The sequence below is a fragment of the Perissodus microlepis genome, chromosome 14, assembly GCF_051167445.1.
Source record: "Perissodus microlepis isolate ML-2025 ecotype Zambia chromosome 14, ASM5116744v1, whole genome shotgun sequence".
Classification (NCBI taxonomy): domain Eukaryota; kingdom Metazoa; phylum Chordata; class Actinopteri; order Cichliformes; family Cichlidae; genus Perissodus; species Perissodus microlepis.
The window spans coordinates 30,460,523-30,486,213 of NC_140474.1; the positions used below are offsets into that span (position 1 = coordinate 30,460,523).

The 25,691-nt window shown below is 40.6% G+C and overlaps 1 protein-coding gene across 1 annotated transcript in view; it reads left to right on the plus strand.

Moving 5' to 3' along the window:
- Positions 1–25,691, plus strand: part of gjd1b (gap junction protein delta 1b) — a 29,854-nt gene that overhangs the window by 1,276 nt on the left and 2,887 nt on the right. The gene's annotated exons all lie outside the window — the stretch shown is intronic.

A 25,691-nucleotide genomic window follows, 5' to 3' on the forward strand; every position in this document is an offset into this window, starting at 1 on the left:
TCTGGGTGATACGATGGGAGGGTTATGCAGCCATAAGGGCTACTATTAGTCCACACAGAGGACTAAAACATCTACAGTTCTGTCATTCCCAGTTTTTGCCATGTGCTTCTCCACGCTGATGCCTCCCTCCTTGCCTTAACATCAAGTTGGTTTCAGAAGCCAGCACGCTACACAAGCGTGACTCAGTTGACAATTTACCACAGTTTTCTTCACCTCTTGTCTTTTTCTGTCAAGTATGAGGTCATCTTCTTTATCTTTACCCCCCCCAAAAGAAAAAAATCCACGAGCCACAGCCGATCACAGCAGTTATGATTTATGCATTCTCTAACATGCCGAGATGTGTTGCATCTTAGTTTGAGTAACTCGTTCTCAGGGCCGCAGGACGAGCAATTATTCATGAGCATTTTAGCACATCGGCTCTGTAAACATTATTAGAAACGTCTTAACATCAAGTAAAGGACGTATTCCTGAGTATGAAGGCTTTCTCAGGATATGTGTGAAACTGCAAGTTCAACTTAAGTTCATGAGAAACCATCTGAATTTGCAGTTTAAACCAATTCCCTCCAGCTACTGACTCACCCTTGCTAGTGGTACTCTTGAATTATTGAGCGAATGAATGTTGGGCAGTTTATAAAGTAAACGATGCGTGGAGTTTGTTTTTTTTATGGATGAGTCTTCTTCTGCTTACAAAACTCTGAGTGTGAAGTTTGTCGTGTTGACTTGAAGCTTGATTTTGAGAGTCAGACTGGTCAGAGTCGTTTCCTTTGGTGTTATAATACATGGTTTGTCAGCATTTGCTTTCCCTCATTCACGAGACCCTGGGAGCACACTGTCCCTCATCATCTAGGCTAGTCATAATGGCTGCGGGGTCTCAGCAAAGAGCGGGAAGGAGAAAGAAAGAGAGGGTAGCTAAGGAGAAACTCAAAAAGAACAATGACATCTACGGAGGCAGTGAAGGGAAAGGGTAAAAATTAAACAAATCAAAAAGCAGAGCAAGAGAACTTGGTTCCAAAGTAGAATGGGGATGAGGAGAACCGACAAGCGGAGTGCGAGATGTGGGAGACACGAAGCAGATGACGGAGAAAGAGTAAAAAGACCGAGTGAAGGCGAAGGCAGCGGGGAGCGCTTATTCACAGACAAGCGAGCAGACACATGGCTTCAGTCTGCAGGGCGTTGGTAGGAAGCCAAGAGGAGTCTCGTCACGAGATGGTGCTGCATGTCATGACCTAAGCAGAGCAAGCAGGACACCCAGAGGCTCAGATCATCTTTGCACAGATTATATCTATTGTACAGACAGCTGAAATGTTCAGAACACAGGAGGAGCCCATTAGAAGTTTAAAAAAATATCCAAACATTCGCATGGGCTTACCAGCAGCCCTTTCCTGCTTAAGTTGCATCTGCTCTGGCTCAATGAGTACCCTCACTCTAGATACTCATATGGCAATATTTGTAGCATGTCTGCAAATTATAGCACCTGAAAAGTTCCCACATATCTACAGACAACAAAAATTCATACATAATCTTTCTGATAAAACTGAGGTGGTACTTTTTTAAATAAAGAAGTTTTTATCATGAATACACCACCATCACTATCCAAGCTAAGGGGTCATTCTCCTTGTTGTGGTGTGCCTGGTTTCACTACCAACACGCCACTAATGAAAGTTTTGGGCGAGACTCCTTATGTGTGATTTAGACTTCTGCAGGAAATTTACACTTTGAATTAATAATGTAACTGGAAACCCCTTTTAAACCCTTTAACACAATAACTTCCCATTAGCACAGGGGTGTCCAACTCCAGGCCTCAAGAACCGGTGTCCTGCAGGTTTTAGACGTATCCTTGATCCAACACAGCTGATTTAAATGGCTAAATTACCTCCTCAACATGTCTTGAAGTTCTCCAGAGGCCTGGTAATGAATTGATATGAATGAATGATTTGATTCAGCTGTGTTGACCCAGGGTGATATCTAAAACCTGCAGGACACTAGCCCTTGAGGCCTGGAGTTGCCCACCCCTGCATTAGCACTAGTTTTTTAATATGTAGAGTTCATGCTGCGGCAGGACCTAATTGCGATCTTTTCCTAAACCCAACCCTTTTGGTGCTTGAAGCTAACAAAAGCAAAAGTGAACAGTAAAAAGAGGGTTCCCACTCAAAATATGAACTCCAGTCTTCTGATAGACATCATTGCTAATGCCTAAAGTGGGGATTATGTTTTCCCTCGCTGCGAGTTTGCTAGCGTCTGCTTGGGTCCCAGTGATGTCAATGTCATCATGAGACAGTTAGCGAGAGGGTTCATGCAAGAGTGTGCATGCCTGCCTGTTTTCTGTGGCCGTGTGGACTCGTCTGTGAAGAATTTACATTACAATGCACCGACTATGCATGCGGCCAGGCAGCGGACTTCAAAGCAGTATAATAGGAACGACTACTCGCCTGTTGGGTCTCCAGCTGTCCGCAACCAAGTATAACTAAGGCTTTAAATGCACCTTCATGTTCTTTCAATCAGGAGCATTTTTTGTTGGTGTCTAACATTGCAGCAGTTATTACATAATGGCACTGACATCAAAGAACACCTTGTGCATATGTGCAAGACCCCAGCGACTTTGACAGAACGGCAGTATTTGATGCCCTAGGATTGAGCACAGGTTAGAAGTGGGTTAAAGGCTGCTGTTATATCAGCATTTGAATTCCAATTCCAAGACACAAAGCCATGTCCCAACAGACATTTTTGCAAAGACAGATATCGCTATCCGGCGGAGAGAAAGCGGGTTTCAGGCACTTCCACGCTTATAATTTGGAAGCAATGTCCATTTTTTATACCGTCTATGATGGCATCAACGTGAATATAAAGAGGAATTTAAAGTTTCAACCCCACACCGAAAACACTGGGTGACATCAGTCTGTGTTTACTGTAGAAGTGTTTTTGGAACTACTTTGTCCTCCACTCCCACATTGTTTGACATACTGACAGACTGTGTAATGACCAGCTGATTGATAAACAGCTTTGCCTTTCTCAGGCAGTCTTGCCAACCGACCGCTTATTTTCGTTGCTTCTGGTGGAAGTGACTCGGATATTTATTCACTCATCATGAGATACACAGTCTGTTTATTGGAAATCTCAAACTCATTGCTGTTTATCTCAGTCATGCTGGAGGACATTTTAGCAACTTGTCCAATTAAAAAATGGATGAACATGGGGATTATGTCTGTTGTTTACTACAGTGAATGGACCAGCAGTGTAATGAGGTGGGTGCTTTGAAATATGTAGTCAAACTTCAGGCGGGCATTTGTAAGCAAGTTCGGGCTGGCGCTGTGGAATTCAAAAACCGTGTGACTGCTCTTAAGTGTCAGTCTGACTTGCTGGCTGGGGCTGCTACTCGGAGCGCTGACGGACCGGGGGACCGCTTCTCACTTTATCCTGGGGGAAACATTCTGAGGAGCTGCAGGAGAGTCAAGGCAAAGGTGGCCTGACCGGAAGGCAGGGAGCTGGAGGCTTGGCTGGTTTGAGGATCTGGGTGAGTGATGAGTCAGTGTGTTATCCAGAGATTTTAGTGTGTGATCAAGATCTAGCTCTGATGACAGCCACTTAACATGGACACTACTACTATGAAGGATCCAGCTGAGTCAGAGCTCTTCACGTGTTCTCCACAATAGAGTAAAGTTGTGAAGAAGGGGAGGATTTCCGGTAGCTGGAGAAGGTTGTTTCAGGTTCGGCAATGGATGTTGCAACCATTGGACGCAACAAGAGACCTGGAACTATATCTATCATTGGTACTGCAGCTGTGAGTACTATAAAAACTGTAAAGACTAAATTAGTTATTGTGTTCGCCACTAAATTTGCCACAGATGTAGATGCAGAAATGCGTTCTCTGTATCTTAAAGAGAAACTTAATAGAGATGTCACCCACCAGAAAATTGTCAATATATGCAACAAGCTCAGTTCTTTCAAGGTTACTGCTGAATGTAATGACATTAGTGAAATGGTCAAAAAGTGCATCCAGCAGGGGAGATAATTGCATCTCCTGGTGTTAACATATTAGCATGATGATGTCTCTTCAGGTGTTGTCTTGCAACTGTGGTGGCCTGCGTTTGGAACAGGGGATAAAGCTCGACATATTGTTGTGGACAGTTTGCTTGCAGAATGGGACATTTTATGTTTGCAAGAGACATGGTTACCTGAAACTTAACTACCTTTCCAAAATTTGATGTCAGCACAGCTATAGTCAGAGACAGAATAGCGGGGGGTGTGAATGTGCTTTGGGGCAAAGAAAAATGATGCTGTGATAAAGTCAGTTAGACTGGATGATCGGCTGGTGTATTGGTATACAATATACGCAGAAAAACAATAGTTTTGTTATCCTTAATGTTTATACTCCCTATAATCTTTCAGCCATGGATGAAAGACCTAAGCAAGGTCCAGAGTTTGAACAGAAGAAACTTGCGAATTCCAGATATAAGTATGCTATTCGCTTTATATTTAAAACGAGAAAGTTATGACTCTATGGCCAGGACAATGCTGAGTAATAAAGTCACAGATTTTTGGAAAGAAACCATCAGCCATCAAGCAAACCATCTCTACCGTGTGTGGTTGAAGATGTTTCTGGGGCAGATAATATTGCAGCATTATGGAGACAACATTACATTACTGCATTATGGATCACATTACTGCAGAACATCTAAAAAATGCTAGTTTAAGCTCTTTTAGCACTCTGTTTCCCTGGTTTTATGATCCATACCAGACTCAATGTTGTGTATTTTGCTTTTCCCAGTTATTAAGGACAAAGCTGGACTAGTGAGCTGTCTGGATGATTATAGGCCGACTACACTAGCCAGTATTTTATCTAAGGTTCTAGAAAGAATCCTGCTTGATAAAGTGTGTATATCTCTTCTCTGGATAATCAGTTTAGTTTCAAGCATGGTATCAACATATGTATATGTGGACTTAAGAAAACAGTGAACTTGTATAGGACCAAAAATTCATCAGTCCTCATGTGTTTTATTGATGTGTGTAAAGCTTTTGATCGAGCAAACCACAGGAAACTATTGGTAAATTTAAACAATGTGTTCCTGGGTACATTGTGAGGGTTCTCTTTTACTGGCATGCTCATCAGTAGATCCAGAAGGTACATGTTGCATCCAAAGATGCAATGAGAATCCTCCTTAAAGTGCAAGTCAGATGTTTGTAAGTGTAGGTGTTTATACTTTAAAAGCACTTTTCAGGAAGTTAATGTTCACTTTTATAGAAAGTTTGAATGGTTCTGCTAACAGTATAATTTCAGCGCTCATGAATCCTACTGTGAATTTTTCCTGTTACTCATCCAGTCTAATGAATCAATGGTTGAAGTGTTTGTGTAAACTGATTTCTTATAACTGCGCTATGTGTAATATAAGATTTGTATTCATTGTAGATTATATTTCTAATATTGTTTCACATTTTAAATATATATATATATTTTATGTTGTGCTCTTAATAAAGCTTGTTTCCGTCAGTCCTAAACCCATTTGTCTCTCCCCTGCTATTTTCCTTCATCTCATTGGTCACTGAAGGTGGCGTCCTGTGAAAGAAGCACTGGACAGGTTGCTGTCCCTAAGGCGATGCCAGCGTGTGCCTGAGTCAATTTGTCATACATGAGTCACGCACACTTTAGCAGTAATATAACACTCCTTCGTGTAAGAATACACACGACCCTGACTGTAGAGTCCCTGCTACAGTCAGGGTTTATATGTATGTGTGTGTGTGTCTACAGAAACACTCAGGCTGTACGTAAAACGTGAGCTCTAACGTACTTTGGCAGCAGATCATGTGCGCTTGCTTTAGTTCTGCCTGCGAGTGTGTGTGTTCTTGTGCATCACCTGCTAGCAGTGATTTATTCTTCCCATTACGAGCAGCGGCCCAGGTGTAAATCGAGTCCTCCGGGATCACATGATGGACTGTGGCAATGCCTTTTGGTACACACAGCCTCTGAACACAAACTGTGATATAACACTCCCCACTTAACTACTGTCAACACATCACTCATTCTGTCGCTATGGTCCTCCTTCCATATGCGGAAGTCTCATTTGTCAGCTGCCATTGGCCAGCACGGGACTGCTAAACATGCAAGTCCATCCTCCCACCTCCTAATATTGATCTCCAATAATCGAATGGAAAGCGGCGCTTGATAGAAGACAGGTCGCTTAATGAAACAGACTTTCAGGCCTGTCCATTTGCAATACGAATGACCTCATGGGTTTAACTGACTGAAATGTTAAGTGAGCGATTAAAGCTCTAAGTACCTCATTGACTTTTTGCCTGTTAACATAAACCTTGATATTAATTAGCAGGCTAAATATTTATTCTTACAATGGCTTTCTCAATGAGCCACCCCAAAGACAGTAAAATAAAAGTTCAGTGATCAGCGTCACCATTTATGAGCAGCAGTGTTAAACAGGTCCATTGACAGCCCTAATGGGCATGACTAGAGACAATACAAGAGAGAACAACCGCCCTCAAAGAATCCAGAATAAAAGCAAAAAAATTGAAACAATGAACACTAAAATTAAAGTTCATAAGATAAAAATATCAAGAAGCAAGTGACTCTCTGAAGCTACAAAACATGACTCTATGATACTAATAGTTCAAAGACATAATCCTCTCCATCTTTCAATTTTTCAATTTTATTCAGAATCTGCTGGAAAAAAGAACAACCTTAATCAAGCATTTGCACGTCTTTCTATCACACATTCACTCTCTGGAGCCATCAGGACAAGTTTTTCTGGCTGATTTTCAGTCCTTATGTTGAGCCTCTTTAGGTGGCACTGCTCGTTCTTGGCTACCTGACAGAGGAGCCGGCGTATTTATGGAGTAAAGGCGTAAAGGAGTTGCATTTGCTCGAATTTTCTCATAAATAATTTACTTTGTTGACTTCAGTAAATTCTTAAACTTAGCCAAATCAACAGATAATGCAGCACTCTGAGAGCTGCTATGCAGAAACACTCTCACTACTCAAAGTGAATATTTAAATACCTAATTCTCAAATACAACATGACTTTTCACATTTTTACAGAAAATTATACTCTTGCATATTTGGAGGCTAATGCTGTTATTTGCACATCAGCTATAGAGAAAATAACAATATTAATCAATTTTATATCAACTATATCATTTGTAATATATTGTATTTTTAAATTTAGTTTGGTACTTACTGTGTTTAAGCAACTGTGACCACATAATTCATTGGGATTAATAAATTATTCTGATTCTGATCTAAGGCTGGATTTAGACTTCTGTGAGGAATCTTTGTAGAGACTATGACCAATGTTACTGCCAACATTTCTGCTTGTGCTGCTACATTATTAATGTGTTAATTACCATGTGGTCGCGTCCTGGTGTTTTATATGCAGTGCAAGTTGACAAAAACGAATAAAATGCCGGGACTTTTTTCCCTGCTGGTTCCTGCTTTTTGTTGTTTATTTCAGGGGCAAACATACTTGTGATTCTAGTTTTTCCACTTCTTTTTATGTTTCCTCACATTGCATAGTATTTACAATCCACTTTGGGGAATTTGTGAGTCCTTATATTGATGCTATGATTATTGCACCTTATATTGAGATGATGATGGTTATTCTCACTCTGTGAAAAGTAGCTGCAAATGCAAAGGAGGAACTGTCAGTACTGAAGAGAACAATCCCAGAAGTTGCGAGGTGCATTGACCTGATGTGTAGTTACATTTCTAGGGAGGTGCATGTTACATTACAGAGTAGGGTTTCAGAGGGGTTTGCAGCTGTGACGTTGCTACAGCATAGATTTCCTGGTGAAGCATAAATCCCCAGTAATCAAACAGTATTTACGCTGGCTTTGAACAGTCACACTTGAAGACAGGATAACAAGTTTTTTGCGAGTCCTGATCTGTTTAACCCTTTCATGGATGAATTATGACAACCTCAATCAGGATTTTTTTTCTTAAGTATTTTTATTGATCTTTAGGCATGAAAAAAAAAGATTTTTGAACTTCATTATTTAAACATGTACTTTTCGAAGAGTTTGTCCACTTAGGGGGACAACATACATTCTGAATTTGGTGTGGAGTGACACATCAGTGTCCAATGTAGTGGTTTATGTGCAAGTATACCATCAACACTGACACAAATACAAGAAAACAGCCTTTGAATAGCTGTCACTGTAGTGACCACTATGCGTGAAAGGGTTAAATTCCCAAACTGTAGTTCGTTCAGCTCTCGCTGTTTCTGCTTTAAAAAAATGTAAAGAATTTACTGTAAGCCTGACCAAACGCACCCAAAGGTTTTCAGACACTGTTAGATGATCTGACGAGCACTTTGTCTGGAGCATTTTGAAGCCTTCGAACTGCTTAGATGTGCATTTCAAGTAGGCCTTACAGCTTCAGTTCATTAACGTCTCCCTTCAGAAGAGAAGATGATGGAGGATTTCATTTGATCTCAGCGTGTTTGTGCACATGCAGACTTTTCAGCAGGTGCTTATCAATACTGTATGTTTCCAGTCAAGGTCTCCATCTCGTTCTTGACAAAGGCCTGCTCTCTCAGTGGGATTCCTCAGCACGGCTCTTGTAAATCTCAAGAGTGTTCACTCAGGGAGCTCATCCATATATATGTGTGCATGTATCTGTGTATGCCACTTTATCAGCACACTCCAATGCATGCATTAAGCTAAAACCAATATTTATTAGTGACCTTTGTTATCTGCAACTCGATGCGTCTCTGGTTGGTGGCAAGTTTCAGCTCTGTCGTCACATGACCTTTAGATCATGGTGCATTTATTTAGCAAGTCCCTGTGGAGCACTCGCAACCCCGTAGAGGCTACGCTCGATTTTGTTTGTACATAATTAGACTTAGCTCACAAATGATGCTATATTGCAGGAAAAAAAAGGAAAGAGGCTGCGATATCGAGTCGCTTGCGGCAGATTCCCCTGCGAGACTGTTAAAAAGACACTCTAACAGGGAGCCAAGTGAGACCGCCAACATGTATTCCCTCCACCCCTCTCTGTCTCTGCTTTCACACTTCCTTCCATTCATATGTAATGACCCCTGAGATGCTGCCGGCTGTAATGTCAGCGCCTTCACGGTGCTACCACACAACACTTATTAAAATGACCTCACATGTTATATTGCCAGATTATGAATTACTGATGGGAGTAAGACTCATGCCATTCCTGCTACATTAGATGGCTCCTACACAGCCGCTGATAAAACTGTAATTACATGCAGCATCTGGAAATGAAATGTCAAACATAAGTTTATTATTGACGGTGCCTCACAAGTATGCACTAGTGTTCCTGCTAGAGATACAAAGATACTGGAAATGAGCCCTCAGAGCAGGAAAGAGCTGCTCTTTAGCTGCTCACAGCCTTTCATGGCTGGAATACTACAACCAGCCTCCACTGGGATTACTATAGAGGCAGAGTTGTAGCTGGGGGAGAAAAAGAGAGCAACTGCATGTAATTACACAGCTTGTGTTCTCATTTCTTTTTGCTTACACCTCGTATCTACTTCCTCCCCCATCCTCTCGCTGTACCCCAGCTGCTTATTCTTCCTTGCTTCAATCTCACGCTCCACATATGCTAAGGTCAGGGTTGACATGGCATTTACTGTCATGGTCCTGGGTCATTAACCGAGCACCCACACTGCGTGCTTAACATTTATATGTTCTTAATGTATTTTCATTAGCGTACTTAGTCTCAAGCTCGTAGTTCATGAGCATAGTCTTATTATTCTGCATTCCTTGCGTTTCTATTTGTTTCTAGCTCCCTTTTGTTTCTTGTTAAATCTTCTTTTGCTTGATTGGTTACACCTGTTTTATTTACCGACCACCTAATCAGCCTTTGTGTATTTGAACGCTCAGTTTGGGTCTGTCCCTGATTGCTGTTCACTTTCTTGCTCTGTTTTCTCTGAGGAATTTATTCCAAGTGATTTTGAATATTTGGATTCAGTTCAGCTACGGTTTAAAAAAAAAAACATTTCTAAACAGCATTAAAGGATGATTTTGATTTTAAATACTGTGTACTGCATTTGGGTTTCAGAGCTGCCTATGACATTTACAGGCTGACAGCTTACTGGTTACACTGTAAGACATTATTTAAAGTAGATGATAAACCTGTACATTAATGCCAATCTGCTTTGTGCATCTAGGAGGGCATCAATTTATAAAAACATCTCAAGGGTGGAGGGGATGAAGATTAGAGCAGGGGTCAAAGTTCAGAAAGAATTCACCTTGCAGAGCCTCAGAGGGAAGCTGTCCCTGTCGGGGTGACTCAGCAAGGCTTATGGGTTTAGTGTTAGCACCTCACTGGAGGACGGAGCAGGTCAGTGTTAGAATGATACTGGAGGGTTAGTTTAACCTGGACAATACCACACACACACACACACACACACACACACACACACACACACACACACACACACACACACACACACACACACACACACACACACACACACACAAAACATGGGATCCACCCTGGAAAAATGTCTATCTAAGGCAATTTAGTCTTATCTTCATTTATAAGATATTGTTTCTTTTTAAAGCACTGCTACATTAACTTTGGTACCCTGCTGTAAAAAGTAATTATAGTTGAAATATCTAGAAGGCTTTATTGTTACTTATCATATATGTGCTTGTTAGTTCTAGACTGATACATTTTTCTACCCTTCCAGGCAGTCATTAGCTTTGTATCACTTGAGAACAGTGCAGTGAAAATCATTTTTGCCAACAGCAGTGTAAATCCAACTTGCAACTGAATCCTTAGCAGTTATCATATGGTTCGCTCTACTTTTTACAAAATGGAGTGGAAAGCAGAACCAGTTGTGTCCCTGGTGGTGCATCCACGCACTTCTGATTCACCTTAAGTTATTAAGAACCATCTGCCGGCATCCACTGTTGTGTTGTCACAAAGTCAATACCTTAAAACCCACCCAAGAAAAGCAGTCCCTGTGCTCATCTGTATTACTGCATGATACTCAGAGTGATGTAATGAATTATTTATCATAAACAAACTTCACATCACTGCATGCTGGTTTTCATGCTTTAGCGGCACAAGCTGAATCCAAAGTAAAGCAAACATTACACCTTACAGATCCCTGATTTTTTTTTTTTTCTTTTAAAGCCAGACAATGAGTTTAAACTACAAAAATCACCTCTACCCACAGTAAATGTGGTTTTGGGGTATTGATGTAACTCACAGACTGTAAATAAAAGATGGATAAGATGATGGCCCATGAGGTAATCCTCTAGTGGATTCTCATTGTGAAGCTGGAAATGGTTGGTTGGTTTTTCAGGGCCAGAAGAGACCATTTTTAGACTGCCAAGTTATTAGCTAATGTGAGCTACCCTAGTCAAAAAGCTGCATCCATAGACAGATACCAAGATTTGCTCATTGCCATGTTGGATGACCTAGTTTCAGGTTATGCATTTCAGATTCTACTTTGCTATACAGAGGAGTTCATAGATGACACAGTAAGGCTAATGTGCTTGGGGATCTTGTGGGTGCAAAACAAGCCCAAATTACTACCGTGTTTACTACCGTGTTTGACAGCTGGTATGAGGTGTTCATGGAAACCCTTTGCAAAGTTGTGCCTTTTTTGGCTTCCGTTTCAGAAGCCATTTACTTTTCTTAATTCAGACTTTGTCCTGCTAAACCTTTTTGACCTTTTTTGTAGGATTATCTCGTATAACCAGGGGTGCACATAAGTGGTCCACAGGTGCGCATTCGCTGTCAAAATAAAAGGCGCGCACCAGATAAGAAGTTGCAACGCGCGTTTGCGTACATAAGATTTTCTGGAAGAGGACAGACATTTGTTCAGATGTCGAAGAAGCAAGCTCCTTTAAGCAATTACTTTGGTGTTCCTCCACCTCCAAAGAAATGTCAGAAGGAGTCCGAACCACAAAAGAAGCGCGTATTCTCGGAAAAGTGGTTGCAGGAGGTGAGCTGGCTTCAAACAAATGATGAACGCACAGACATGTGGTGCAGAATATGCTGTGAAAATCCCACTCTACCGGACAAAAACAGTGCCTATTATATGTACGCAAACGCACGTTGCAACTTCTTATCTGGTGCGCGTCTTTTATTTTGACAGCGAATGTGCACCTGCAGACCACTTATGTGCAACCCTGCGTATAACAATATTGTCACCACCTTTTCCACCTCAAGGTGAACTTGTTTCCTTATACAAATAAATGGCAGTATAGTGGTAAGCAGATAGTATGCAGATTGTAGGCAGTGAGCATGACACCAAGGATTTGCAAAACGTCTGATTCACTTTTTCATCATCACTTTTTTTCACTTTTTGTGCAGGATAAGAACAATTCCTTATGCATATTAGTGACTGAGTCACTATTGTTCTACAAGTCTTTTTGGTTTATTCAGATTAACTTTGCAAACCTAAGCCATGCTGCCATGTTCTTTGAAGAGAGAAAAGTCTTTCTACTGGCAACACTTCCAAACTAGCCACACTTGTTCAGTCTTTTTCTAATTGTTCTGTCATGAACTTTAACATTTAACATGTTAACTGCGGCCACTAGAGTCTGAGATGTAGCTTTTGCATTTTTTTGCATTTTCTCTAAGCAATACTCGGTCCGACCTCGGAGTGAATTTGCTGCCACGTCCAATCCTGGGGAGGTTGCGGCATTGTGTTAACACATACCTGAATGCTCCAGACCAGCAAACTGCCAAGACTTCTGCTTTTACAGCAGTGGTCACACTTTCTAATTATCAGTAAATCAAATGCATTTGATTAGCAGCACTTGGCTGCTACCTCTGCTCTTAATTCCTGTGGAAACAGTAAGGTTGTACTTACCATTGTCCAGGACTGGACATAAAAGTCCTGTGAAATCTTACTTCTTCACATGATTGTATTTAATGCACTCCTATGCATGTAAACACACCTGTTACCAAGGGAGACAGTTGTGTTTGAAATATTTAAAGATCTGATTACAGTGGAACAAATTCCCATGTAGGGCCACCCAGAATATCTGTAAGTGTATGGTGCACGCAGTGCTTACAAAACACAGTGAATCTGTGATTTAATGATAATGAAATGTCATTAAAACTCATCCTTGCCTGGCTGTTTTCAGTGCTATAAAAAGGTTAGGAAGAGGGGAAAAAAAGCAACTTACATAAAATACGAGGGCTAAAATTACAACAAATATCTATCTTTGATCTTTGTTTGGAACAAGGCAGAGCGTCAGCTTTTGATCTTCTCTCACTTGGGTCTATTTTTGTGAGCTTGGGGCTGTGAGATTATTGTCTTATTTATACAATATGCTTTTGTGAGACATGACTAAGAGCATTACCATGCAGGCTTTGTAAAGACGCTCCATTTTATTTGATTGATCATCATGTTTGTCTGTTGATCAGATAAAACCACTCTTCTACACATCATCATGTATCCTGTTATCTCATCCCATCTCGCTTTTTGAAGATGAAAAGGATATTCTTCTGACACTGATTTATCCCCCTTGCATCCCACAAAGCAACTCCCATCTTCGGCTGCATCTTAACACTTCACTTGGATTACTGTTAGGACCACTTGGTTTGTGGTCGATCCATCTGTTTCTGCTGTTTATAGTGTGCCTGTTTGTGATGACTATTCCTCAGAGGCAGTATCAGCTTCTGCACAGTGCAACTGACTCAACACGAATAAACAAATAGCGAAAGTGCACACACCTTACACCTTGCTAAGACACACACAATCTCTGCCAGGACTAACATGCTGCACCATCTGATTCACTGCCTTCTCACACAAATGCCCCTTCACACACATGTGCGCACTCATAACCAGATGGTCATCCAAATATACAAACATGTGCGTAAGCTTGCAGTGCGGTTACTATATTTACTCATCACTCAGGGGCAGGAGCATACACATAGACACGCTTTCTCACACGAACGTGCATGCTGCCAAAACTGTCGCAGTCCCCATGTCTGCAACTGATCATATCAGCAAGCAGATAGGGGGTGACAATGCATTCACACCTTGGCACACACACACACTCCACGAAGCACGATCCCATTTGCAGATTCTTCAATTAAGCGGTGAGGCAGAGCTGCAGGGAGCGCACTTTATTCTCAGCAGTAGGTTGCATTTGCACCACTCTCGTAGCTAATTATAAAAAAAGAGATACTTGGTAGACAGTGTTGTGAGGTGAATACAGATAAATTTAGACTAAACTTGTAGAATGACAGCAGAAAAGACTTGTGATGCCGGCTGCAATTTACTGGAGAAAGCTGTGTCTCCCAACAGGCATCTGTGTGGCATTTATCGAGGTTCCATTCATATCACGTCACATGGTTTCGATAGAAGCTTTTCACTTCAAGCTTTCTGACAATAAATAGCATGTGAAATCTTAATGGGAGAGCTTAGCAGGGAATGAAAAGAAATAGTTAACTCTAGGCAATTATCACTCAGTTATTTCTATTTAAATGAAAGACTAAGAAAACATGTATTTACTACAGGCAGTTTGTGATCACACCTCTGAAAAGCAGGATAAAACCATAGACTGTATATGAAAGATGGACAAAGTTGTCTGTTGCCATTTTTAAGGCAGCCATGCACTAAACATGCCCAGGTTTATATTGTATTCCTAAATGAAAAAGCTAAATAAAAACAAAATAAACATCTTGCTCGTTCTATCTGCAGTTTGCATGTTCTTCCCGTGTTAGTGTGGGTTCTCTCTAGGTACTCTGGCTTCTGTCCACAGTCCAAATAAGTGCAGTTAGGTTAATTAGTGATTGGCCATAGGTGTGAGTGTGAATGGTTGTCTGTCTCTCCGTGTTAAGGCCACAGTATACACTGCAATGGTCCCTTTGCTTGCTGCCGCAACATCATCTCATAGTCACTTGTTTCTATCTCATCGACTTTTGCTAAATTTTTTACACAAACTCTCAGTTTTTCAAAATGTTCCACCATGTCCCTCTGTATATCGGTATATCTCTGAGCTTCTGTACTGGAATATCATTAAAATTGTGGTAAAAACCAAAGCAAGCACACGCTCGTTTCTTTAAACCAGCTACAGTGGCAGCTTTTATTCTCATACTTTATGTTGATCTTTTACATCTATATAAAACCCAGGATTTAAGATCATTTAAAAAATTTTATGTCATGTGTCTTTCAGTCATTCATATTTGTCATTGATTTGCATGATTGCATGATTGTAGAAACACTGTATAAAAATAGGTATTAGTAATATTTTTTTTCTGGAGTGTGTTTTGTGTGAGTGGGTTTGGGATGTTCCCTGCATGGCCATGTGCTGTCTGCTTGTGTGTCATGGAGGCTCCCTGCATGTGCCAAAGAGGCTGATTTGGGCTGGGGCTTGGCACGGGATTGCCACGGTGGGTGGGGAGTTGGCACGGACGGTCTTAGCTCGGGATTGTCCAAAACCCACTGATTTAATCCGGATTACGGCCATCATTTCTCTCTCTCTCTCTGTCTTTCTCTATTTCCCTCCACTGACCCCCACCCCCGCTCCATCCCTCGTCTCCTGCCCACGCAATCGCTCGCTTCCTCTGTCCTGCTGCTCTTTCTCCTGCCCGTGCCTCACTCCTCCATCACGACCTTACAACCTACCCCCCCAAAAACCAACGCTCCCACTGGCTGCTCTGTTGCCATGGTGACTCATTTCACTCCTTTCACTTTTTTCAGTCTCACCATTGATACAGAGTGAATGATCAGTGAGTCAATTTTAGAAAGTCTATTTTTAATGTCGTATTCTCCCATTGAACTCTATCACATGGTCTGTTGCCAAGGTAGAGCTACCTGAGCATCGGCAGGAAAACAGTATACTAATCTAATCCCCATTAGTGATACAACACCATACTGTAGTCACACCACTATGCTGGACATTTTTGTAAATTACTGTAGTGTTCTATGAATACTGTAAAGTACTGCAGATGGAAATGCCTTTGAGAAAAAACACAGCAAGCTAGTGTGCGTTGTCTAAATTTAACACCTTACTTTTTCCTTTGGCAAATGGAAAAATGTATGAAAACGTAAAAGTTAATTCATTAATTTGCTTATGTATTTATACTGCTTTCATTTAATTTGGTTATGTGTTTTGACCTTGATTTTCATGTGTGTGTGATGCAGTTTTGACTGTTTGTAGGGCAAAGATAGGTTTTAAGGTTTGCTGTCCAACAGGCCACCAAAACCAAAATCATTGTTTGTCAGTCTAATAAGTAGTAGCAAAATAGTGGCAATGCATTCACACCTCGGCACACACACTCACTCCACGAAACACGATCCCACACTGTTACAAAAAACATCTTAAAAAAACGGTAATATTCCGGCAGCTGGGACGCCAAAATACTACCGTAAAATAACAGAAAATAACTTTCTCATGAAAATACAGTTATTTTCAGTAATGAAAATAGAGTTTGTTGCGCTAATTTTACATGGGATTCTGCCTTTTCCAAGTGCTTTTAGACATTAAATTAGGAACATTTTAACGTGATCAAACAATGAAATTACCTATAAACAAGGTCAATGAATGTGGCAATATGAATCATAATACGTAAATGTACAGAAATATACAGTTAACAGTTGGTTTAAATAATAATGGATTGCATGCCCTGGGACAGAGGCGAGGCTGCCATATTGCACCATCGGCCCCTTTAGCCATCGCCAGTAGGTGAAGAGTCTTGACCACGGACACAATACCGAGAGTGTCCAAGCCGGGGCTCGAACCGGCAACCTTCTGATCACAAGGCGAACTGTCAACTCTTGAGCCACGATAGCCCGAAATAGCAATGATAATAATACTTGTGTGATGTAACAAAAGCTTATAGGAATCATGTTATATACTTTTCCATAGCATTACATTTGAATTCAACAGTTCGATCTTTCAAATAACGGACAGATATTTGTGAAACCATGATACATTTGTGAATGTAATTTAACAATCTAAATATGCATATGTACAGACAGATACATTTAATAATCATGAAAATTATGTTTTATTACATTACAGCGATTTAACGTTAATTTACATTTGAAATGTGAAATCACAGTCTATTTACTTAACTTTAATGATATTCTAGAAGAACAGAACAAAACTGTAAAATGCACAGTAAAATACTTTTATATTAGGATTTTTTCCTACAGTACAGCCATACCCGCGACCTTGTGGTTGTTAGTTCACATTCATTGGCCGATGCTTAGCGCCATGTTATTATGTGTCCCAACATCCAATGGCATGTCACATTGTTTTCATGGCCACACCCTCACCCCAGGTGCAGAGGCCTATTTCTGTTCAGGAATGTTGTGAATACTTTGAGATTTATATTAATTGCAATTCCTACCTCTACATTTACTTTTTATATATATAATTAGCACAGCGTGGCCGTGCAATGTTTTATACGTTTTTTTAGTTTTTATTCCTATTAATTATATTTTCACTTGTTACCTCTGAATTATTGAATCAGACCTAGATGACATGAAATTTTCAGCACAATTATAATTCAAATACTCCTTTAATTATTGATTTCGATCATTTTATATATTTTTCCATAGTATTACATTTGAATTTAACAGATCATTCTCTCACATAACAGACAAATATTTGTGAAATTATGATACATTTCTGAATGTATTTTTACAATCTAAATATGCATATGTACAAAAAAAAAATATTTAAAAAACAAGTAAATTGTGTTTTACTATATTTACAGTGATGTTATGTTATTTTACCTTTGACATATAAAATCACAGTCTACTTAAGTAAATTTCATGATATTCTAGAAAGACAGTACAAAACTGTAAAATATACAGTAAGATACTTTGACATAACTATTTTTTGGAACAGTGCATTTGCAGATTCTTCAATTAAGCGGTGAGGCAGAGCTGCAGGGAGCGCACTTTATTCTCAGCAGTAGGTTGCATTTGCACCACTCTCGTAGCTAATTATAAAAAAAGAGATACTTGGTAGACAGTGTTGTGAGGTGAATACAGATAAATTTAGACTTCGCAACTTGTAGAATGACAGCAGAAAAGACTTGTGATGCTGGGTGTAATTTTCCTGGAGAAAGCTGTGTCTCCCAACAGGCATCTGTGTGGCATTTATCGAGGCTCCATTCATATCACGTCACATGGTTTCGATAGAAGCTTTTCACTTCAAGCTTTCTGACAATAAATAGCATGTGAAATCTTAATGGGAGAGCTTAGCAGGGAATGAAAAGAAATAGTTAACTCTAGGCAATTATCACTCAGTTATTTCTATTTAATGAAAGACTAAGAAAACATGTATTTACTACAGGCAGTTTGTGATCACACCTCTGAAAAGCAGGATAAAACCATAGACTGTATATGAAAGATGGACAAAGTTGTCTGTTGCCATTTTTAAGGCAGCCATGCACTAAACATGCCCAGGTTTATATTTTATTCCTAAATGAAAAAGCTAAATAAAAACAAAATAAACATCTTGCGCTTTCTATCTGCAGTTTGCATGTTCTTCCCGTGTTAGTGTGGGTTCTCTCTAGGTACTCTGGCTTCCGTCCACAACTCATGTCTTGCCAGATATCAAGAAAGACGAGAAAATCAATTTAGCAAGCAGCAAAGGTGAATAGTCAGGTTTGCCATGTTAGAGAACCGCAAACTGTTAGTAAACCGCTACGGAGCCCTGATGCCATCTGACTCGAGAGCAAAGGTCCGGTAACTATTTTCACTGGTCTCTGTATTAGAAATTCATCTTCTCCTGAGATGGCGGACTCAGCAATGTCAGTCACAATCGGCTTTGTGATGCCCTGTAACAGCTGGAAGAGTGCGTGTATCTGATTAAATGTGTGTGTGTGTGCACGCACATGTGCATGGAAAGGTGTCCTGACAGAATTGGTGCTCAGTGCAATCGCTGGTGTTACAGGTCTCCGTATTTTAGTTTAGTTAGTTTAGAGTGTCTGTGCATGTGATTATATATGTGTGTGTGTGTGTGTGTGTGGTGAGGTGGGTGGCCATGCAGGATAAAGGTCTGTCAGCAGGGGAGAGGGCAGCCCCCTCACTCCTTCTGTCGCTGGCCTGAAGCACCGGAACATCCCCCTGGGTGTGTGTGTGTGAGTGTGTGGGTCTCAGGGTTCCTGTATGAGGCTGGATCCAACCTGGTGCCAGATGACCTGCTGTGAACTACGAGCTATTGATAAACCTTGGCAAAGGAACAGACAGACTGTGAGAGAGAGTGTGTGACAAGTGTCCATCCATATTTGATGTGACAGGATTAAATCTGTCCGCGCTGTTGGTTGGATTTGGGTTAACAACTGGTTTACTTAAGACACACAGGAGAGATAAAGAGTTGAACCTTTCAGAGAAAAAGCAGAAAGAGAAGCAGGATAAAGGGTGGCGATGGGGCGATTTGTTTAGTACTAGTGCAAGAAAAAAATCAGCAATATTTTGTCTGTTGTATTGCTGAACATCATTAAGAGCTTATATACCTAATAACTGTCTCCAAAGTGACCTACATGACTTTTTGGTGACCCTCTGAAAAGTACTTTTTTCTGGGTCCAAGCCTTAACTGCCTCAGCTGAGGCACTTGTCCTTTCAACATGCTGCAGTACTGTGTCCCTTCTTTTTCTGAAGCGCCATGGCTCCCAAAAACTACTCAGTTCTTATTCTACCCCTCTACAGCTTTTTATTAGCACTCATCTGCAGCCCGCCTTTAAGCTAAGCTTTTAAAAACTCACGGTGTACACCACAGCCCTCAGGCTCTCAGTGTCCCAGACACCAATATTTTAATGCTTCAGAAAAGATGAATCACTGTCTGCCCAACTATGAAATCAGTATAGAGATTAATTTTAGGATTATGAGTCTTTAGTAAAAAAATGTAATTCAAAATACAGCAATATTAAAATGACTAATCTCTAGGTAAACAGTTCATGTAGAAAAGGCAAAACATTGACTGAAATGCAAACCAGAATCACTGGTTATTGTCAGACAACAACACAGCTTTTTTATTAGCTTTTAAAAATATATGTGGTTGTATAAACTATAGCTGGTGTGTGGAACAGGAAATCAGCAGGATGTTCACTGACTACACTACAAAACCCCAAAACAGCAGTGTATGGAGGGCTCCCAGATTGTTAAACTTGTCCTTTTTCCACCTCTATGGCAGACCCTTAATGCCTAAGTTTATTAAAAACTCAAACCTCAAGGCCTTTACACACTGGACGTGTAACATCCTGGAAATATTGCACCTATTCCTGATGCTAGTGTTCACACCAAGCACCTAAATTTGAATTTGCGGCATTTATTTTTTCGAACCAAGCCCAGTTTTTCTGATCCGAATCAACAGATGTGGCAAATCAAGCCACTGCATTTTGCAACAAGTGCACTCTTAGCTCAAAATATGTGTCGGTAAAACACAAATAGCAAAATAATACGATTTTACTGAGATAAGACTCTGCTCTGGGACAAACAGGTCTCTGAAATGATTCCTCTGACTCCTCAGATGTGGACTCAGCTCTGCCAACGAGAGCTCAAACTGTCCCACTGACATCCTGAAATATGTACTAAAGCAGTCATGATGCAGCTTCAGCATTGTCTTCTTTTAGCATGCTAACAGCTAGCTGTCAATGTATATTATTTTATGACAGTTATGCAATCTAGCCAGCATATAGCAGAACCAAACTCAGAGTCATTTTTTTATTTCCCGTCTCTAGTTAGTTTTTCCTATGTGATAACGTATGAGGTCATTTTCAGTTGCTCTCTATCAAATGTGACACTTGAAAGGCATTTTGAAAGACAGTTCAAATGAATGCAACCATCCAGCTCCTCTAGAACCGCTCATGTTGGGAAATTCAATATGTAGTGGAGGCACACCAAGAAGATCAGTTTGTGAGGGACATAAACTGATGGATAACAAAAAGAAACGAGCGGGTTGGGGATGTAACTAATAGAAACTGAGTGGCAGCAGCGATGCAGGGTTGACAGTGGAGGTAGTGGTGTGACGTGCAAACAAAAGCCGAGCTAAGCACTGAAGCAACAGGTATCGAAGGAGACCAAAGGTGAAAGTCTGAAAAAGATTAGCAGGTTAGCCGTATCAATGAGCCTTACATCACAACCTGAAGCAGCTGATGGACTCCTCAGCCTGCAGAGACAGAGCTCAGAGCTTTCTCTTTGACTTAATATCACTGGGGATTTCATAAATTGAAACTGTAGCATTAAAAGTCGAGACTATGTATCCATATTTTAAAATAGTTACTGTATCTTATCTCTAAAACAGCCTACTTCCTTTATCTTCTCACCTTAAAATGCAATAACTGTGGAGCCCGAGCCCCCCTTTCCCACCCCCACCCACACACACAAACACTTAAAAGCAGGGCCAGTATATTCTGGATTTGAAAATCTGAATTACTTCTAAACAACCTCAACATTTGGATGTTGAGGTTGTTGCCTTGGATGTTGCCTTGCTGGCATAATTTTCTCTTTCAGTGAACTCTTCTTTGGGCTTTTTGCAAAAAGTGAACTCGCATCGAGCCCTTTGAGGCACCGAAGCTCCGCTCTGACTGGTGCGACAAATGCGCCCCCCTGCTCGGCTGAAACACGCTGTTCTTTAGTTGACTTAGCTTCTAGTCTGCACACTTCTTTCTCTTCATCTCCCTTCATTTTCTGCCCCTTGCCTGTTGCCGTGGTAACTAGCGGAGGGAAGTTGAGTAGAGGGGAGATTGAAGGGAGAGAGGGAAGATAGGGGTGTGTGTGTGTGTTTGCTGGGTTTATGGGTAAAGGAACCACTGCTGCGCTTCCTCATCCCTCTTCTTCTTCTTCTTCTTCTTTTTTTTTTTTTATCTCCACTGCCACATCTTCCAATCTACAATCCTGTGTTCCTTATTGATCCCATGAGCCACTTATTTTCTGTCCTTTCCCTCCTCTTCCTCAATATCCGCCTCAATATGAGCTTAAGAGAGCCTCAGCTCTCTCATGATCGCATTCATCCACAGTTAATGAATTTTGTGATGTTTTTCCACCATATTAACATCTCCACCTTTCTCCCTGTCTAACACAACACACTCAAAAATGCCTTTCCACAAACATCATAACACAGAGATCTACATTTGTTCATCTGCTATGCCTCATTATTATCTGAAACTCAGCTCCAGCGCATAATGAGAAACAACTCCCACATCACCTCGATTTCTATCATTTTTCAGGAAAGTTTAATTGGAAAAGACTGACATTAAAGATAGATTAAAGATTTCATTTCTAATACCACGGAGGCTGCACTGTGAATTGCATTTTAATTTCTCTGAAAGTTGAATAGTGTTGATTACCAGGGCAGCAGCAGCAGCAGCAGCAGCATTGCGTGTGTTTGTGTCCATGTATGTCTGCATACATATGGAGAGACAGATGGAACAAGATTTCTCCAGTCACATGCCAGAGCTATAATTTTTTTCATGCTATTGTACATTACATCAATTTTTTTACAATTAACTGCATGCCCGTAATGAGAGCTTTCAAAACATACAACCACCCCTTTAGTGCTAGAGCTCTATTGTCAGATAATGAGAAAGAGAAAAAAAAGATGGCGGGTCAGGGACTCGCAGTTGCTGGAGGAGAGGAGGCGTTTTGGAGTTGGTGTAATGTTTTTGCATAATCACCAATAAATTAGTCAAAAGGAACAACAAACACTGTCTGCTGGGAACAGAGGGTGTGAGTGTGCTGAGAAACGTGTCTGTAATATCGTTCAAGCATATTTATAAATTACCCGGTGTATAAATATGCTCACTGGCTAGACACTCAGTGATAAAGCAACACAAAAATCATGTAAATGAAGCTGATTTCAACTTTTTTGTAAAAATCTTTGCTTCATTTTAATTGTGCATGTTATTGTGAATCTGCACATTTCTCCACATGAGATAAGAAGGAAGTTTATTCTGTGGAATTTCATTTTTATTTTTTTTGTGGGAATCACTTGTGAAACAAGGCTTTACATAGAAAACTACAGACACAATTTTAAGATTATTCCAGATTATTCCTCATGGGGGTCCGACGACTACTGTTGTGGTGCAAGGGAGATAAATGGGGGCCCAAAGCTGCATGAAGAGTGAATAAAACCAAGAAAAGAAAGAATAATGCTCTGAAAAGGAGAGGGGAAAAAAACAGGTGGGGTTTGCTCTGTGCGGTACGATAATCTAAAGCTATTTGATGGCATTAACAAAAAGACCCCTAATGCAAGAATCCTCCCTTGGCCCAGCCACAGATTACAGAACTGGGTTTGCGTGTGGAAGCTATTATATAATTCATTCTCTACGATGAGATTTTCCTCCATCGCTGGTTTTCTTTACTAACCCCTCTCTATCTCACGCACACCGTCACACTACTGGCACATACCTCTTTTAATTTAAGTTGAAGATGTCTGAGCCACTGCGTTTTTGGTGACTTTATAATCTTTTATCCCTGTCTGGAACTCATTCATCTTCAACAGAAAGCTGATGTCTTCTGTTAGCGCTCACTCAACAGTTTCCCGTCCCCGTTTGGACGTTCCTCTGCTACAGTATATGTGTGTTTGTGTGCGCACAATTACTGCTATACACTCTCCACCATTGTATTGTGAATTCCCTGCTTACTAAGCCTCTTAATGGAATCGCTTATTATTTTTGGGGGGTTTTTTGCATCTATTTCTTTCCCCCTTACTCCGTCATTCCTCTCTCCCTGCTGCTGATCACAGGTGAAAGGATTGGCAGTGAGTCTTTTATTTTTCATTTTGGAAGCCATCACTGGTGACCAGTCGTTTTGATAGGAGTTACATGCGAGCTGCATGCCGCTGGACTCTGGAAAGGATTAACTCTGCCCTTCAACTCCACATCTGCGCCACGCAAGACTGGCGAAGCCACTGTGCGATTGGTAGATTACCGTTCACACAGCCAAATGCCATCTAATGATTATCTGGCAGGGTCTCAGGTGCAGCACCATGGGTCTCCCCCTGGATTCACAGTCCAGTCCCAACAGTGTCCAGATAAACAAATCCTCTAATTGATATGATAAAACTGAGAAAGCTTTGTACTTTACATTTTACATACTGAGTTGATGAAATGCTGAAACTGTTTTGTTTCACAAAAGTTAGATTTTACTGTTAAACAGAAACTGATTTGATAAATGGATCAGCAATGAACAAATAGTGATGTATTATAGTAACACTGGCTGTGTCTAAAAGATGTATATAGCCACCATCGCATCATCTGATGGTTTTTGGATGCATTCTGGGATAATAATCGGACAAGAGGGTTGAGTGCTAAGCAAGTACTAGTAAGCTTCATTCTTAAAGTGTAAGGCTGCCACACGCAGACACAAATCTGGTAATTAGTGCAGGCTAATAAAAAAATACTAAAATTTTACTTGCAAAATGAAGAGCTGTACCACACAGGAAGCCCCATTATTTGTCAGGCAATTCTATGAAAATGCTCCAAACACAATACAGTGGAGAGATCCAGTTTGGTGACTGTCATTATCAGAGATGAGACCAAACAGAGCAAACAGGTATAGCTCCTTGTGTCAGACACCTGTTAAAGTATATATACATAATGTTTTTAGCTTAAAAAAGGATTCTTCTGATCAAGGAGCAGCACCTAGGAGCCTCAAGTCTTGCCCCTTTTTAGTGGCTTGCATTATGTAATATATGCAATATTACCAACATATTTAAATGAATGCAAACACAACTGCAAAAATAACACTAACATGTAAAATTGGGAAGTGTATCATTCACTACTGCTGTCTAAATTACACCCAAAACACTCCAACTGTCTGTTGTGAAGCTCTTTTTCAAGAATGAGCTTCTCTTCATTCATCATACTGTAATGCCTGTTAGCACTAACTCCATGGCTATTTTTATATGTCAAAATCTAATGACTCGCACATGCACAAAACCCATAAGTCCATGATAAATGTAATGAGGTCAGGTTTTGATGAGCCAGTGAATGGCGTGTCCTCTGGGTTCATGTGAAGCAATGACAGCAATTCTTATTTATGACACTTTCATTTATCTAAACATTGGTGATTGGTGAGAGCGCATCTTACACAGAATTCAAACCTTGTATTTAAGGGATTGAACAGTAATGCAACAATCGATCAACACACTAACAATATTGCTGAGCCTGTGCACAATCTTGTTTTAGACAAGTATAGTCGCAGAATACAGTGCCAGACAGCCATCGGCTCATGGAGCGTGCAAAAAGCTTGCTATCTAAAGTGCTTGCTCGGTCTAAGATCTGAAAAATAAATGAAGGATGCCTAAAGTAAGAACAGAACAAAGAAAAAGATGTTGGCAAGAAAGAAAGTAGAGAGGAATATAAGAATCCAGTTTACCTAATATGTGTGTCTAACATAATGGAGGCACACAGACTCACAAAGTGTACAGATATGCCAAGTCATCACATCCAAGCAAATGCCCGGATAGACGCGAATAACGAGGCACACCTACATGGAGGCTGAGTTGATGTGAACCCATTTCAGGAGCAATAATCTCTGTCACACCACACCACACACAGGAATAGCACCAAATCTGCAAACAAAGCTCACCTCCTTCTCACCTGTTGCTATGGAACTAAAAGGAGAGAGGGTGTATTGTTAACAAGAAAGCCAACAACACAGAGATGGTGCTTGGATATTACCAAGATTAATCACATTTCCAACTTAAGTGAGTCTAAACTGTGGTTGCTATGCTAGCTGGGCCTAAAGATGCAAAAAAAAAAAAAGAGACTAAATTTAGATGTG